Consider the following 7,413-nt stretch of genomic DNA (forward strand, 5'->3'; position numbering starts at 1 on the left):
AAATATGTGAAATTTATGTAATCACCTAGTCTCAATTTAAAAAAAAAAGAAAAGTGAGAGAAGGGATGAGTTAGGAGCAATGGGTGACAATGTTATCAGACACCTTGTATTCATATACTGTTTTGTAGAATGGGAAGTTCTTTGTACAACTACTTAAAAAAAAATCTTAGCTCTACCAATTGCCAACTGTGTGGCTCTGGGAAACTTACTTAATTTTCCTAAGATTTATGGTTTGTAAGATGTAAAGTAAGAATGAGGCTGAGTTTAGAAAGAGTGGACCCTTTTAACTCCAGGAGATTCATTTTTTTAAACTAGAGATTAAATGCTAGAAAACCCATAGAGAGAAAAAACTTAAGATCTTTAGACTTTAGTCAGCCTTATGAAAAAGTAATTATTGCTGGTGCCAATAGCTTGCACCTGTAAGACCTAGCCAGAAGGCTGAGACACAGTTCAAAGCCAACACTGGCAGCAAAGTTCACAAAACTTCAATTAACCACCAGAAAACTGAAAGTAATGCTGTGGCTCAAAGCATGATGAGCCTTAAGTGCAAAAGCTCAGGGACAGCCCCCCAGTCCCCAAGTTCAAGCCCACTGACGGACAAACTAAAATAAGCAATCAAGATCGGGGGAAATGTGAGGACATTATAGAATTTATAGGTTCCCGTTTAATCACATATGAATACTTGTTTAGAGTAAACTTAAAATTTTAAGGCATAATAAAATTAGCTATTTATTACAGAGAGGCAGAAAATAGACCATATCTGTTATTGAAAGTAGCAAATCATAAATGTAGGATCCAAAGTTCTTGGTGGTGCTTTTATTAAAAAAAAGCAACCCAAAAAACAAAAAAAAAATGACATTTTTCAGAAAGTCAGGAACTTGGTGATTTTGAGTTGTCTCAATTAATTAGCCTGGATTTCAACCCCTATCCCCAGAACATTGTTCCAAACCCACTTTAATGCTTTTGTGATGAGTAAAACTATAGGTGCTGGTGGTTCACACCTGTAATCCTAGCTACTCAGGAGACTGAGATCTGAGAATCATGGTTCAGTCAGCCAAGGCAGAAAAGTCCCCATGAGACTCTTATCTCCAATTAACCCCTAAAAAAAAGGGAAGTGGCACTGTGGCTCAAGTGGTAGAGCACTGCCCTTGAGCACAAACAGGCTCAGGGACAGTGCCCAGGTCCTGAGTTCAAGCCCCACAACCAATACCAAAAAACAAACAACAAAAAAAAACTAAGCAGAGGGAAAATTAGAGCTGTGCAGCTAATATCATATAGACGAAAATGTCAAATAGTCTATCAATGACTCAAATGCTGCTTCTATGACAATTTGCAATAAGCGTAACAGATGTAATTACAACATAAACAGATTCACTTTATCAATCTCTGAGTTTTAAGATAAAGTCCCAGATGCAAAACTATTAAGTCAAAACTAAGTTCCTGAATAATCAGTCCCTAATTGTTTAAGACTTGGTTTAGTAAAGGGTCCTGTTATGCTCGACTCTTTGTACCACTTACAAAATTCAATTGAAGTGAAACATAAGTGCCAATATTAATATTAAAAAGATGGGGCCTTTCAGAAGATGACTGAACTACCAATGGTATTAGTATCATATTGATAGGCTGAAGAAACTAGCCAGGTCCCCTTTGTTTTTCTGTCCCTTCTACCCTGTGAAAACAGCAAGAACGTGCGATCTTGGAAGCAGAGACCAGACCATTACCAAACACCAACCTGAGTGTACCTTGATCTTGGAATTCTAGATTCAATAATTGGTGGATATAAATTTCTCCTTTATACATTACCCAGTCTCAGTATTTTATAAGAGCAGGATGAACAGTCAATTCCAAGGGGACATCAGTAGCTTCTCTAATTTGTGTGATATTTTCCAGTTTTATTTAAAACAGTGGTACCTTGAGAAGCACTTATATCCCTACAAAGGACATAGAGAGCAAGAAAGCCTGTATCACATTATTTTTTAAAGGTTTGACTATAATTATCAGTATATCTGAAAGTCTGTCAGTTCTTTCCATACTAGACTCAAACTCCCTTTCACAATTCTTTACAAAGGTAAACCTGTAGAATCTAGGTGAAGATGTTAGCATTGACTGGCAATAGAATACACGAAGTTTGTTCCCAAACAAATATGACAGTGGATCTAATACACAAATATTTATGTTCTTTCTCAGAGGATGAAAATTAATACTAATTTTCATCTGCAAATGTTATAGACTTTCAGATATTTTGAGTTTGGTTTACTAGCCAGGGATTTGTAAAATCTTTTCTGCAAAGGGCTAGACAGTAAATACTTAAGGCTACATGGTTTCCTGAATTACTCAACTCTGCTTCAGCATGAAAGGCAATGTGTAAAGGAGTGTATATGGTTGTAGTCCAACAAAAAAGAAAATAGATCTATCAACAGATAGAATCTGGCCATTTTACCCACTCCTATTATATACCAATACAAAAGCTATGGAACACCATAAAAAAGGCAAACTAGTGGAAGTAGTTATGATATACATATTTATTTTCTTCTCTAAAAGCCTGTTACTGCCATAAAAGGAACGAATAAATGTATCTAAAATTTCTTCCCTAGTTAGTAGAAGCTATTACACTCTTCTAATCTAACATGCTTCTAATCTAATCGTTTAATGCTTCCATTCTAGAGGGCAACGTGAACCTATTAAGAAATTATCAGAGGTGGGTCTGTAATCCTAGCTACTCAAGAGGCTGAGAGCTGAGAATTGAGGTTTGAAGTCAGCCCAGGCAGAGAAGTCTGGGAGACTCTGATCTCCAATTAACCACCAGAAAACCAGAAGTGAAGCTGTGGGTCAAGTGACAGAGCACCAGCCTTGAATGAAAAAGTTAAGAAACAGCCCAAGCTCATGGCTCAAGTGCTAGATTGTCAGCCTTGACTGAAAAAAGGGAAAGTATGCAGGCTCTGAGTTCAAGTCTCAGTATCTGCAAAACATTACCAATCCAAGCAATGTTAAGTACTAAAAAACCTGTTTCGACATCAGAAACACTAAATGTTCTGTAGTCAAGTTTAAGTGATAAAAATATCAGCAAACGGCTGGAATTCGTGTATATTACAAAATATAAGGCTGACAGGAAATTCTAACAACATTTTTATCTTTAAAAAAATATTGTATTAGCAGGGCACTGGCTTACGCCTGTAATCTTCCCTACTCAGGAGGCTGAGATCTGAGGATCGCGGTTCAAAGCCAGCCGGGGCAGGAAAGTCCGTCTGACTCATCTCCAATTAACCACCAGAAAACCGGAAGTAGCACTGTGGCTCAAGTGGCAGAGTGCTCACCCTGAGCCCTTTAGCTCAGGGACAGTGCCAAGGCCCAGAGTTCAAGCCCCACGACCGTTAAGAAAAATAAATAAAATTGTATTCTTTCAACTTGTAATTCAATTTTATATTCTCATTTTCCGATGCTGGACTTACCCTTTGTTGTATAGACAGGATATCACAAAATCACAATAGCATATTTTGTGGGTATAAAAGGTACACTGTATTGAGATTGTAATAAGAAATTTATTGTTAAATGATCTCAGAACGCTATAAACTGGGAATGGGAAGGTAAATATTTTCTTAGAGGCATTAAAGACTAAAGGTATAACATCTTTGATATCAACTTTTATCTTAATATGAAAGTTTGTTTATAATGTAAAGTGGTTTCGTTTTTTTTTGGGGGGGGGGGGAAGGTCCGGTCATGGGCCTGAACTCTGGGCCTGGGCGCTGTCCCTGAGCTCTTCAGCTCAAGGCTAGCACTCTACCACTTGAGCCACAGCGCCACTTCCGGCTTTTTTCTTTTTGTTTATGTGGTGCTGAGGAATCGAACCCAGGGCCTCAGGCATGCAAGGCAAGCGCTCTACCACTGAGCCACCTTCCCAGCCCCAAGTAAAGTGGTTTTTAATTCGTTAGTGTTTAGTCTGACCTATTGAGAAGTTTAAAAAAAACAACTCAGCATTTTCTTATTACTTTGCATATGTCAGATATTTGCCATGTCAGAACATATTTAAAAGGAAGTGCACATCAGTTCGCAGATCTACTAATAGCACTGGACAAGGGACTGTCAAAGAGTCAGGATAATTAGGTTCCGGCTAAGTTGGTTATGAACTGATTGGTGATGAATGAGAGGGGTTTCTCCAACTCGGTTCCCTGAGATGGAAGTGAGCAACACACGCGCTATCTATCCATAAGCCTCCAGTATTGGAGGACGGGGAACAAACCCCGCCAGGCCACCCGCAGTTAACAAGCGCGTTGCCCAGGAAGGCGGACAGCGGACCGCACGCGGGCTAACGCGTCTCGGCCCTCCTCCACTCCAGTCCTAGCACGGGTGCCTACGGGCTTCCTCCCACCCCCACCTCTAAACTTTCCCACTCGACAGAAAAGGGCGCTTCCAGTTCTGCAACTCCCTCGACTCTCCTCTCACCCCAGCTTCCGCGTGCTTCCTTGTGGTGACCCTGTCATTTCCGAAGGCTCCAGCAGACGCCCGTCCTCTCCGCCCCGCCGACTCCCGGCTGAGAGCAGCGCGCGCCGCCACCCCGGGCCGTCCCCGCGGCCCGGCTCGGATCCCCGCTTCTCCCCGAAGGGACAAGCCCATCCCGGTGACAGCCGGCGCGGCGGAAAACTCATTTCCACCGGTCCCCGTCGGCTCCCCTTCCCGCCCTCACCGGAATTAGTTTGCCCGCGAGAGACGGTGCTCCGCACAAGCAGGCCAAGCCTTCCACCTCAGAAAGACGGGGAGGAGGCGAAGACCTCTTTCCAAACCTTGCAATTCGCGGCCCGCCGGCTACACGTCCCCCAAACAGGAAGAAGCAATGGCCTAGCCCGCAAGGGCCGGCGGGGGATGTAGTCCAGGGTGCGCCGCGCCCGCGGCCAAAGTCCAATCCCCGCCTCGCTGGACTACGACTCCCAGAGGACTGCGCGGCTGCTGGTGCTCTTCCTTTCGAGCCCCGGCCAGGACGGTCCCACCGCCGGCTGGTGTTCCAGTTCGTTGAGTGTTGGGGCTGGTTTCGGCGAGAGCGACGGAAGCATCTAGCCGGGAAGCCATCTCTTGCGGCGTCTACAGCCTCAGACGTTGGGAAATGCTGATGGGACGTGTCTCCCTCTAAGGCTGATTTTCTGTATATCTCCCCTGACCGGCCTTTGTGGCTGGTGTTACATGTATTGTGGTCACACGCTTGGGCCCTGTGGACGTCAGGAGAAGCAGGTTTGAGGGGCAAAAGTTGGTTTGGCATGCTTCCTCCTTCTTCGAGACTTTTTCAATGGTAAATTAGTGTCTAAACTTGAAGGGGGGACTTTTGGAGAATATTAGCTCCTCTTCCCAGCAATTTTTCCCAAAGTCAACATAATACACAATCTAACAACGTAAAATAAACGTGTTCCTTGGGGAAGACTTGCTCAAGATAAATCCCTGTAAACCATATAGCAACCCATAAGCCCTGTCTACACAGTAAGCCAGTAGTGGCCCTTTAAAGAAAGAGGAAACCTGTAAAAACAACAACGACAAAATAACAGCAAACCCACACTGTACCATAATATGATAAAAAGTTAACCTTAAGTAATTTACTTATAATATTCCTTTTTAATTTTTAGCACAATTCTGTGAGTGTATTTTATTCATATTTTACAGTAAACAAACAATCTTAAGGACTTTTAAATAAGTTGCCACCACCAAGCAACTTTGAAGTGGAAGTATATTTGGAGCATGGACCAAGGTATTATCCCAAAGTCTGAGTTCTTAAACTCACACCAAACACTATCTTTGTCATTCAAAGCTTGGCAAATACAAGTAGGTGATTTAGTGAATGTTGTATTTAAGAGAGATGAAAATCATTTTGCTGATGATGTTCTTGTTATAAAACTTTTGCAACTGCTATTTGGCCTTTCTTTCAAATCAGCAGTATGTTCTTTTGATAGTGTCAGTGATAGCAAAGTTTTCTTCTTTCTCAGCATTCCAGGAAGGGAAAACAATATAAAGCAAGGCTAGAAAGGACAAAGTAAACAAAGAGATATCAACAAAAAGTGAAAGAATAGGAAAGTGAGAATATCTGTCCCTCTAAAGCAATGAGAAACTAGCAAAACTGTCAGCATCATTTTTTACTGTGTTCCTTGTCTCAGGAGACAGATCTGAGAATCACAATTCAGAGCCTGCCCAGTCAAGAAAGTTTATGAGACTCTTTATTTCCACTTAATCACCAAAAAAGCCAGAAGTAGATCTGTTGCCCAAATGGCAGTGCACTTGCCTTAGTGAAAAGCTAATGGATAGTGCTAGGCCCTGAGTTCAATTTCCATTCTTCCCCCCTCCCAAAACAAGAATAATTCTGAAGAAAACTCTGAACTAATAATGAAAAAAATTACAATAACTAGAGAAATGAGGGGAAAAAATACTTGCTGAACTTTGGTAAGGGAACTCTTCAGTAATTTTCCACTCCCCAGATTGGCAGTGTCATTGAAGATGAAGCCACATTCATAATACATATCACAAGCACCAAAGAACACAATTGATCTCCTTCTCAAGGAATTGTAAGTTGTCAATTTGGGCCTGTCTATTGGTTATCTGAAAGTTCAACTTAAGGCCTTAGCCTTAGTTTTACCTGCCTCAGTATTCCTCAGGGCAGTTTTGTGTAAAGGATTGTATCACAAACAGCCTCTGCCACAGACGCTAGATATAAGTTCAAGCAAGCAATACATAAACCAAAAAAATCTTGAAAAAGGAAAGGCTGAGAAAGGGCTTATTCGGGAGAATTAAGGCTTTTCTGGGTGGGACATCTAGGAATTATGTGCATGCCCTGTTCATGCTCAGAAAAGTTCTCCGAATGTCTTAAGTTTTCACCGCTGGTTCACTTTCAGGCTCTATGCAAGTGTAAGGTGAAGGTGTGGCAGTGAGCTGCCAGGATAAAGCATTGAAGGAGTGCCTCATGTATAGTTAATTGTCCCCCTTGTGATTCCAGCTATGGAGGAAGTATAAATAGGAGAATGTGGCCTAGACTAGCCCAAGCAAAAATTCTAGACCTTGTATCTATGTTAGTGGGTATACAGTACATGAAACCTTAAAGGTAATTCTATACTCATAGGTTAGAATGCATTACCATACTTTCAGTAAATTACTAGATAGAAGCCAATAAGAAAACAGAATACCAGGAAATAGAAGACTCATACAGTACTAAAACTAGACAACATACACTTACAGAGCACGCTACCCAAAAGCAGAATACATATTCTTCTAAACTGCATATGGAACATTCACAAAAATAGACCACATATTTAGTCAAAAATTAGTTTTCAAAGTATATATATGACACCCAAAATGGAAAAAAGCATATATATATATATATATATATATATATATATATATATATATACATATATAGAGGGGGGAGGGAGAGAAAGAGAGAGTATC

General features: G+C 41.2%; 1 protein-coding gene across 5 annotated transcripts in view; it reads right to left on the reverse strand.

Annotated features, from left to right (window-relative positions):
- Positions 1 to 4,831, reverse strand: part of Slc38a9 (solute carrier family 38 member 9) — a 68,273-nt gene extending 63,442 nt beyond the window's left edge. For 2 of the 5 annotated variants that reach the window (XR_011376222.1, XM_070041178.1), the window contains exon 1: positions 4,682 to 4,809. The gene's annotated coding sequence lies outside the window, so the exon portion shown is untranslated. Of the gene's footprint in view, positions 1 to 1,803; positions 1,932 to 4,440; positions 4,651 to 4,681 lie in introns of those variants that run through there. The other 3 variants (XM_070041179.1, XM_070041183.1, XM_070041182.1) reach the window with 3 other exon arrangements.
- Between the last annotated feature and the right edge of the window lie 2,582 nt (positions 4,832 to 7,413).

This window comes from Dipodomys merriami, unplaced genomic scaffold, assembly GCF_024711535.1.
Source record: "Dipodomys merriami isolate MVZ:Mamm:240054 unplaced genomic scaffold, mDipMer1.0.p SCAF_30, whole genome shotgun sequence".
NCBI classification, from domain to species: Eukaryota; Metazoa; Chordata; class Mammalia; order Rodentia; family Heteromyidae; genus Dipodomys; species Dipodomys merriami.